This window comes from Nansenia antarctica (genome assembly GCF_963989245.1).
Source record: "Nansenia antarctica genome assembly, chromosome: 1".
NCBI lineage: Eukaryota > Metazoa > Chordata > Actinopteri > Argentiniformes > Microstomatidae > Nansenia > Nansenia antarctica.
Window position 1 is genome coordinate 63954472 of NC_137674.1, and position 10396 is coordinate 63964867.

Genomic DNA, 10396 nt, shown 5'->3' on the forward strand with positions numbered 1-10396 from the left:
CATCTCCTTGTGTGTCTTATTGAATCAGTGGGAATTAGAGTAATTACTGCCAAATCCCCACTATATGACATAGGAGAGGTGTGGATGGTATTTTGGCCGTTTTACCTTTGTGTCAACATTGGAAACCAAGCGGATACAGACTCACTGCATCCTGTTCCAATATAACCCCCCTGACCTGAGCCAACTACCTTTTACTACAGATCTACAACAAGATCAAAACATAGCCCCGGGCGTTGATCTCAATAGTGGCCTCCTAATCTCCTAGTGTCCTTGTTTCCTCTCCTTGTTCTTCACCACTGAGCAGTGAAATAAACGGTTCGTTTTACAGTATGACTTTCAATAATCAAGTTTAAAGGGAGTGTAGCACCTATTTCTCGATTCCAGAAACACATAAAAGAGTAACTTCGACCACCCCAAGAAAACATTCCCAAATTACAAAGACTTAAAATCTATTTTCATAATATTGTAATGTCGTTCTAAAAGTTGGGTTTGAGGTTTTTTCCAACTTAACTATAAGCCCATAACAACCCATGGCCTAGGTCACATGGTGAGGAAATAAAGCTATTCTCATCCTTCCAATACATGTAGGTCTGTCCATAGATAAACAGTAACAATAATAGAGCTCGATTAGATTAGATTCAACTTTATTATCATTGCAGAGTACGAGTACCAGACAACGAAATGCATTTTAGCATCTAATCACAAGTGCAAATAGTGATATAATGCAAAGACATGATAGTGTGCCAATGGCCAAAAGTGGGATACTGAGAGAGAATGAGGAAGACGAATTGAGGCATCTACTCGTCTCTCCTCAATCTGCGGGCCACATTTCATCCCTGACATCTTCCATGGCGATCAAGTTGTGTCTCAAAGGGGATGATGTCCCCCACATCGGGCCACAAAGGGGCACATTACGTCTAGTGTATTTCCCTCTGACAGTCACTGGCAACATTGGTAAGCCAATGTCATGGGGCTGTGGCTCAGGTGGTAGAGCCGGCGCCTAATGAGTGCAAGGTTGGCAGTTCTACGGTTCGATCCCCGGCTGGCGACATGTTGAGGTGTCCTTGGGCAAGACACTGACCCCCAAATTGCTCCCAATGAGCGGGCCGGCGCCTTGCATGGTAGCTTGCCGCCATTGTTCTGTGAATGTGTGTGTGAATGGGTGAACGAGAGGCCATTGTAAAGCATGTCATGCAAACACATGCAAACCGCAGTACTGTGGTTGATAGTTTTATATGTTTCTACTGGAGGCATAGCACAATAAAACATGTGACATTTGGATTGATCCTAAGTGTGAGGAGACTTTAATTATGAATTATTAAGTTCTACTGTAGAATACCATGTTCTACTGTAGATTGTGGTTTCGACGCCATATACTGAAAAATGTATGCACTCACTCAGCTAAATGGCATATAATATAATAATTAAGAGAGGCTGCAACTCTTCATATATGCCTTTTAATTGTGACAATACCTACAGTGTATTAGCCCATCACCTAGATCAGTAAATGTGTATGGCTATGTTCTACTGATCTAGACGCTGACTAGATGCTGTGCAATACCTTTCTAATCCTATACAGTACATTGACTATACTGTTTATTGGTTATTATATTCAGACAAAGGCCTACATACACAAAGAGAAAGAATTATAATGGATGGATTGCATATGCAATACTGCAGTATTATTCCCTAAATCAGAGGGAAACTCATACAATACTCACCCGGACTGCCATCCTCCTTGCCCTCCTCACCCCCCATGTTCCCCCTTTCCCCCCCCTCCTCACCCCTGCTCTATCCTGTTCCCGCTGGGGTGTTGCCTTAGTGACAGCCTGACCGGTTTAGCCCGTGTGTGTGTGTGTGTGTGTGCTTTTCCCCGTACTACCACGCAACATTCTGCCAGGCGAGTCCAGACTCGCCTCGGATTCACGGGAATGACTCTGAAGTAAGCGAGAGATAAACAGAGAGAGAGAGAGAGAGAGAGAGGAGGAAAGAGAGAAGGATGTGGAATGGGCGAATCCTTATACCTCCGCCTGTGACTCATCCAGGTGGACTAGTTCATCGTGTTCTCCTTCTCTTTGGCTTATTCATTATATTTTATACCTCGTTCTCTTCCGTCATGTTTTTTCGTTCTTCAGCCTCACATCCTGCTTTCCCAGATACGTAGGCGACACACACTTTTCTTGATTATTCACTAGGAGACACTAGGAAATTGTTTTACAGTGATGTCCTGTATGGTACACGTAGGCCTACATAAACATAATTTTTGGGATGTGCTGGATACTTGGAAAAAACACTACTCCTTCCGGATTTGGGCCATTTTCCAGATACGAGTATCATCCGATCATTTTTAATGGGCTATACAATTACGCGGCCCTCATGTCCATGTATAGCCCTTATAGTATTACATTACACCACAGGTTTATCGGTTGTCAGATCCCAAGTGTCTTCCGAATATGAATATCCCTGATCCATCCTGTAACATGCTCAACCCACAGCATGGGTATGAGTCATGTACATTCTATTAATGCAGAATTCTAGCTATATGGTATTGACTAGCTTGTAGGGCTGAATCTGTTTGCGTGGAATGTTCAATATTGTAGACACGCTGGTTGTTCTATGGTAGTCCTTTTGTATGATATTGAGCTAGTTGGATTGCACTCAGTATGTTTTAAGGCTCTGAGTAGAGTACAACTGGGGAGTCCTCCACACACGTACACACCACCACCACCACCACCACATGTGGTGTGTTAGCCAGAGTGTGTTAGGAGGGCAAAGTTGGCGTGGGGGCCCCATGGTTTGTCACAGGCACACACTCACAAACCCTTGTCTCCGTACCCCTTGCCCTCCACCACACCATGCCCACGCCCTGTGTGTGTGTGTGTGTGTGTGTGTGTGTGTGTGTGTGTGTGTGTGTATGTGTGTGTGTGTGTGTATGTGTGTTATCAAGGCTTGGTTTCCTGTTGAGCAATCACCACAAAACCTTCCAGACAACGCCTGGCTTCATGAACATTGTGTCCTTTGGCCTCTCTTAGGGGGTTCATGGTTTAGGGTGTGTGTGTGTGTGTGTGTGTGTGTGTGTGTGAGTGTGTGTGTGTGTGTGTGTGTGTGTGTGTGTGTGTGTGGTGTGTGGTGTGTGAGCCTGTTTAAGAATTTGTGCACATTTCTGTGAGTGTATATGTGTACTGCACATGGATGTGTGTGTGTGTGTGTGTGTGTGTGTGTGTGTGTGTGTGTGTGTGTGTGCATGTACGTGGGCATCTGTGTGATAAACTCCTTCCCTCTGTGTTATCTCGCCAGCAGGCTGTGCACCTGGACTTTACGACTCACCTGGCCATCCAAACAGACCATAATATGACCCTGTAGAGTGTAGACCCAGGCCGAATACCTCTACGCCCCCGTTGCCATGGAAACGTTAAATACAACCGGGGGTAATGGCTGCCTCTGGAACACAGTTATTCAACTCAAGGGGGTTTCCTAAAACGTTTACCATTGTACCGATTATTGTTCATAAGTGATCAATTTATCTTAACTGCTTGGCATCCCGATCAAGGTGGTTTCCAGTATAAGCAGGTGTGTGTGTGTGTGCGTGTGTGTGTGTGTGTGTGTGTGTGTGTGTGTGTGTGTGTGTGTGTGTGTGTGTGTGTGTGTGCGCGTGTGAGGGAGTAACAGACACGCTGTAGGGGTATTCCCAAGTCCTAAGACTTTGACACAGACGATTTCTTTAGAAATAATTGTACTGAATGCAGCATCTGGTAAAGCAAAAATCTGAAATGAGAAAGGTTCAAAGCGCTTTGTGCTTTTTTGCCACAGTTAGCATTTTATGCTAATGGTAACATAGCCCACGTCATTTATCAATGCTAATATAGTTAGCATTGTTTGATTTCAATGTGAATGCAGCCTTTAGTGTGGTCATGGCAGGAGAGAGGTGCACTCAAGGTCAGTTGTGGTCAAGTAGAGGGGGTGGTGCTGGATCAGTGGCCTGGGCAGGGCTGTGTTCTGATGCTCCAAAGACCAACGTAAAAGATGGCTGCCTGAGGGTTGACTGAAAGTGGCCTAGTGGCGAGGTTGCAGTGTACTGGGTGGCCCGAGACTGGCTGTTGTGAACTGAGGTGATCCCTCTCTCAGTAGGCAGCTGTCTCTCTCCTTCTGTTGTTGTTGTTGTGTGTGAAGGTACTTTCCCTCCCTCACACTTCCTCCCACAGGTCCCCTTTGTTTACTCAGGGCTGTGTGTGTGGGTCTGTGTGTGTGTGTGTGCGTGTGCACCCAAACCTTCGCCCCCATGCCTAGCAGAAGTCTATGATCCAAAAAGACAAATATATACACACACATACACACACACATGTTCACACATAGCGGGGTAGCACGTCCCTGAACCACAAGAACGTAACCCGAAAACTGACCCAATACCTGCAATCAAAGATCAATCAAAGAGAAAGTATCATTGTCATTACTAATGTCATCATAATTGTATTGCTAATTTAAAAAACCTCTCACAGAAGTAGGAGCAAGCAGTGTGTATCTCTCAGGCTGCTCTCTGATGGCAGAATACAGAATGAAATTACGAGGCAACGCAAATATATGGTAAATAAATCATTTTGTTATTATCATTAAAACCGAACCGAACGCGAGACATGCTTGATTTGGACCGCAACCGACACCCACAGGTTTTCATACTGTAATGCCAAAAATCTACCCACAAATTGATTGATGAGCCAGTTATCTGTGGGACAATGGACACCCGACCTGATACTGGACTCTGTGTGTCTCCCTAGGTTTGAATAGATGCGGTACAACAACATGTCTCTCTCTCTACACACACACACACACACACACACACACACACAGACACACACACACACACACAGACACACACACACACACACACACATACACACACACACACACACACACTCACGCACACACACACACACACACACACACACACATACACTCACACACACACACACACACACACACACACACACAGCCTGGTGACAATTTGCATTGTGCATCGACCTTTCATGCTGCAGAGAGACTGAGGGACAGCACTCTATCATAATGTAGACCATATTTATTATGACTTCATAGTTGGATTTGGTGTAGATGAGTATTCAGTAGCCTTGCGTGGTGTAGCAGGATTCATATCATCAATATCCATATCATGTTGAAGAGAATTTTCGGCCTATATGTTCAGCTCTGGGTACGTTTAGTATGTAGTAATGACGTAGTCATGGTGACGTAGTCGTGTCGTGTGATGCCCTTTGCATAACTCCCTGCTTCTCTATTTCTGAGCTGGTCTGTCAGCATCCCTTCACTATCACAGCAGAGACGGATATCATAAGTGTGTGTATGTGTGTGTACGTGTGTGTGTGTACGTGTGTGTGTGTGTGTGTGTGTGTGTGTGCGTGTATGTGTGTGTGTCTGTGTCTGTGTGTATGTGTACGAAGAATTCTTGAGTGTGAACATCGGGACTGTGAACAGAAAATGGTCTGTCTGTGTTCTGTGTTGTGTATGTGCATGGAGGATTGTGTGTGTATGTGTGTGTGTGTGTGTGTGCATACATACCCTGGTTAGCATACACTAAGAGTGCTTTCGCGGCATGGCTAAGTGTGTGTGGGGAGTGTTTTTGTTAGCGAGCCCATATAGCAGACGCTGTGTGTTCAAACATCGCAGTGAATGTGTGAAACGGAGCTCATGGCTCTCTTTGCAGGTCTGTGTGTGTGTGTGTGTGTGTGTGTGTGTGTGTGTGTGTGTGTGTGTGTTTGCTAATCGGATCATACAATATAACGTTGTACATTTGTTTTAGTCTTTATCATTGTTTCATATCATGTTGATAGCGTAACTGTGATTTTCTTCCTGTCACCGAAGACAAATTGATCAAGCTGTGATATCATGGCTTGACCCTTTACCTTGACTTTGCCTGAAGGGGTCAAGAGCCTTCCGCATTGAGGTGAGTGGACAGTTATGAATCAAATAAAAAAAGGAAATCACCCACCAACTGTCGCTATCTACATCTTGGGACTCAAAGGCAAACGAAACTAACCAAGAAGGTTGTCAGACCCAAACAAGGCAGGTGTTGTGTGAGGTGAGTCTGTGCTATCAGAAAGACCAGCTTTCAACTGTGTAGCCAACTGTTACTTGTTAGCCAACTTTTTAAAACTTTTTGTACAACTTGTACAGAATAGTTTACTCTCATTGTTACAAAATGTTATCAAAATGCAATTTTATGAAGATTCAATCAAAAGAAATATTGCCTTTTTAACATTAATAAGCTAGCTATAAACACTGTTTAAAAACATGATTATGCTGTCTATTGTTACAACTAATTCCTAGTTCATTAGCTTGAACAAGCTGCCGACAGTATTAGCATGAATAGGCTGTTGTTGTGATCAAGCTGTCTAAACTAGTGGGTTGTGTATTAGCTTGAATAAGCTGTTTATAATAAGCACCAATAAATGCCAAATGGTGTTCTCTCTGCCTTCTTAAGACTGGGACACAGATTCAGTGTGTGGGCCATATAGGTCTCCCTTGAGAAAGAGGTCTTTTGACCTCAATGGAACTTCCTGGATTAACAAAGGTTAAATAAGAAGTAGAATGATCATAGCTCAGAAGTGTTATGACAATGTTGTTTGAAATGTCTCAATAAAACATTTCATTTGTGAGCAGGACACATTGTGTGGATGCTATTTTCTTTTAGTTTGGTGTTTTGGTTTGGATAAGTCATCTGTATTGATGATGATTGTGGTTGGATCTATAATACAAAATTGATTTGAAAAGCAATCAGACATATTACAAAGATCTACAGTACATGAATAACATCATTGGGGATATTGTTTTATTACAGAATAAAGTAAAATACTTATTTCCATTGTGGTCCGATTTACACACGCACACGCACGCACACACACACACACACACACACACACACACACACATACACACACACACACACACACACACACACACTCACACAGGTGTACAGTGCTCTTGATGTATGTGTTATGTCGCTCCACTCTGTACTGTATTAAAAGTGACAAACAAGATTTATCCTTAACCTTAATCATTTATTGAGAAATTGTGTTTTTCACCCCCTCTATGTGTTATCTGTCAGATACATTGGTTCATTAACACACATTCACACGTGCACACACATTCACACACACACACACGCACACACACACACACACACACACATGCACACACACACACACACACACACACACACACACACACTGTCTCTCTATCCATCTGTTCTGTCTTTCTTTTTTTCTCTGCAATCCCACAAACTCTTATCTCTCTGCCCTGCTGTGCTCCCACTACCCTGAATCCGACACCCCCCCAACACACACACCACAACCCCCCCACACCCCAACACACATCATGACCCCCCTTGTTCTGCTGATGAGCTAAGGCGCTCCTGCTTGGTCACATTACCAAGTGTTGCACTCAGATAACTACAGCCTGTGGTTTTCAGTGTGTGTGTGTGTGTGTGTGTGTGTGTGTGTGTGTGTGTGTGTCTGTCTGCTGGGGTGTACAGGGGAACATGTCCCCGCTTTATTGCACTGTGGCTTGGAGACTGGGGGGAAGACATGAGAGAAGAGTAAGCGTTATTTCCACAGTACTGTGTGTGTGTGTGTGTGTGTGTGTGTGTGTGTCTGTCTGTCTGTCTGCCTGTGAGTCTGTGTGTCTGTGTGTCTGTCTGTCTATCTATGTGTGTGTGTGTGTGTGTGTGTGTGTGTGTGTGTGTGTGTGTGTGTGTGTGTGTGTCTGTGTCTGTGTCTGTGTCTGTGTCTGTGTATGTGTGTGTGTGTGTGTTTGTGTTTTTGTGTCCACTTGTCTCATTTATATCTTCCTCTTTCTCTAATCTGCTATCTCTAAAAACCTACTCTAGTGTTTTGTTACAGAGACTATTCATAACATTAAAAAAAAGATGGCCTATACATTTCAACCATACTTTAAAAATAACTATAATCCATTGCTGCGGCAGCGTGTATTATTTTACCAACCAAAGACAAGGTAAGTATATCTGTATATGATTGTACTTGTGTTTTGTTTGATTCCCTAATTATTGTAGGTTTTGCTACACATGTAAGGGATGTTAACATGTTTAAATGAGAATGTTTAAAAGAAGAATACTTCAACAAACAATGTAATTCAACATTGCCCCACAAGTAATTTATAATCTAATGACACTGATTGATTGTGTTTAATTAACATGCAAATTGAGGAATTATTTTCTCTCTTGGCCTCTCTCTGTGTGTCTCTGTCATTCTCTCCATCCTTTCCCTTTTAACTCTCTCTCTCTCTCTCTCTCTCTCTCTCTCTCTCTCTCTCTCTCTCTCTCTCTCTCTCTCTCTCTCTCTAAGTTGCTGCGTAGGTAGCACTGTGGCAGAAATGTTCACACTTTTGCCACTGATGCACATCTGCAATGTGCTTTCTGTCTCTCTGTCTCTGTTGCACACACACACACACACACACACACACACACACACACACACTAGGGCTGCACGATTTGGGGAAAAAATCGAATTGCGATTATTTGGACAGATATCGCGATTGCGATTAATTTGCGATTATTATTTTTTTAAATAGCAAAAAAAAAAAAAAAAAAAAAAGGGGAGTTTTTGTAAAGTGTGGCCATATCTCCGGCTAGGAAGGTCGTATCAACGTGCAGTTTGTTTGTACGTCTTCAGGGGACTTAGAGGCTCCCTCCTCTAGCACCCCCACAGCCCGAGCTACGAGTGAAAGAACTAAACTTACATTGGGTTGCTTTAAAGTTGGGTTGCTTTAAAATCAAGCTTCAGATTAAAACATGTGATGGAGCATTACTAACCTGACTCAGGTGGTTTGTTTCACACAACCATCTAGGAAAGCTTAATTGGAAGCTGTTTGGAAAAGGGCAGGTACTTTCAAAAAATACTTGGCAGGTGATTGGATGAATCTATCTATCACCTATTTTCAGAGAGCATTACCACATGATACCATCAAACTATTAACTGCTCTAATTCTAATGCAAGGATGAGAACTTAAAAGATATGAATTGGGACAACATATTTATTTATGTTTTTTTTAAACAGCAACACCATTTTGTTTCTCTCAACAAGTGTCTTTTTTTTTTACGTTCATTGACGTTGACGTTCATTGACGTTGAATCCGACGCGCTGTATGACGTATCCCATACGGGTAGTGGTGTTTCTCAACCCTCTCCTGGGGGCGCCCCAGCCGCTCCACATATTTGATCTGTTCCACCACCAGCACACCTGATTCAACTAATCAAGTCCAAAGCAATTATGATTTGGACTTGATTAGTTGAATCAGGTGTGCTGGTGGTGGAACAGATCAAATATGTGGAGCGGCTGGGGCGCCCCGAGGAGAGGGTTGAGAAACACATAGTGAGTTGGACTTGTGATCGGAAGGTTGTGAGTTCAAATCCCGCCTGAAACCACACCACTACTAGTGTGCCCTTGAGTAAGGCACTTAGCCCTCAGTTACTCCAGGGGGAATGTCCCTGTAATTCGTAATTGTAAATCGCTTTGGATTAAAAAAGCGTCTGCTAAATGGCAAAAAAAAAAAAAAAAAAAAAAAAAAATTGTAAAAAAAAAAAAAAAAAAAATCGCAGGCAAATCGCAGGCTTTGCGATTAGCTAATCGCGTCATTTCAAATCGCGATTTCGATTTAAAATCGATTAATCGTGCAGCCCTAACACACACACACACACACACACAGACACACACACAAACACATACTTCCAACTGACGTCAGAGGTGTCACTGCATAGTCACAAACAGAAATGAATCATTGAGCACAGGCGTTTGGACTTCTCAGAGTTCTGCACGGGCCGTTTTTCACAGCCGTACTCGAGCCGACCCCTCAACAATTCTGCCACAAGCCGAGCTGGAACTTTCCTCCGGTGCGGGGTGCTGCTTTTGATTTTATAGCAAGTTACACAACCCGGCCAGATGGGACTCTGTCTGTGTCTTTTCATATGCAACGTGTGTGTGTGTGTGTGTGTGTGTGTGGTCTATAATGTTATGCAGAAGACACAACAAAACACAACAATTAATTAATTAACAACAATACAGTTTGGGTTCTCTTCACACATGTTGTTTCTGAAGGAGAGAGTGTGATGGGCGAGAAAGCTTAGATAACAGGAAGTAACACAGAATGGGTACTGTGTTTTTACTGGGATTGCTAATGCTATCTCACACCTCTATTTCCCTCTCACGAGAATACTCCCTAAAAAAACACTTTAGACAGACATTACCAGGGCTACCTAAAATCTCTGACATACATAAGTTGGGTCCTCACACCAGAGAAGATAACGGCCCTTTTTCAGATTGTTTTTCGATTGAAGTAGTACTCACATCCTCTCGTCTGTCCTCCACACATCGGAGGA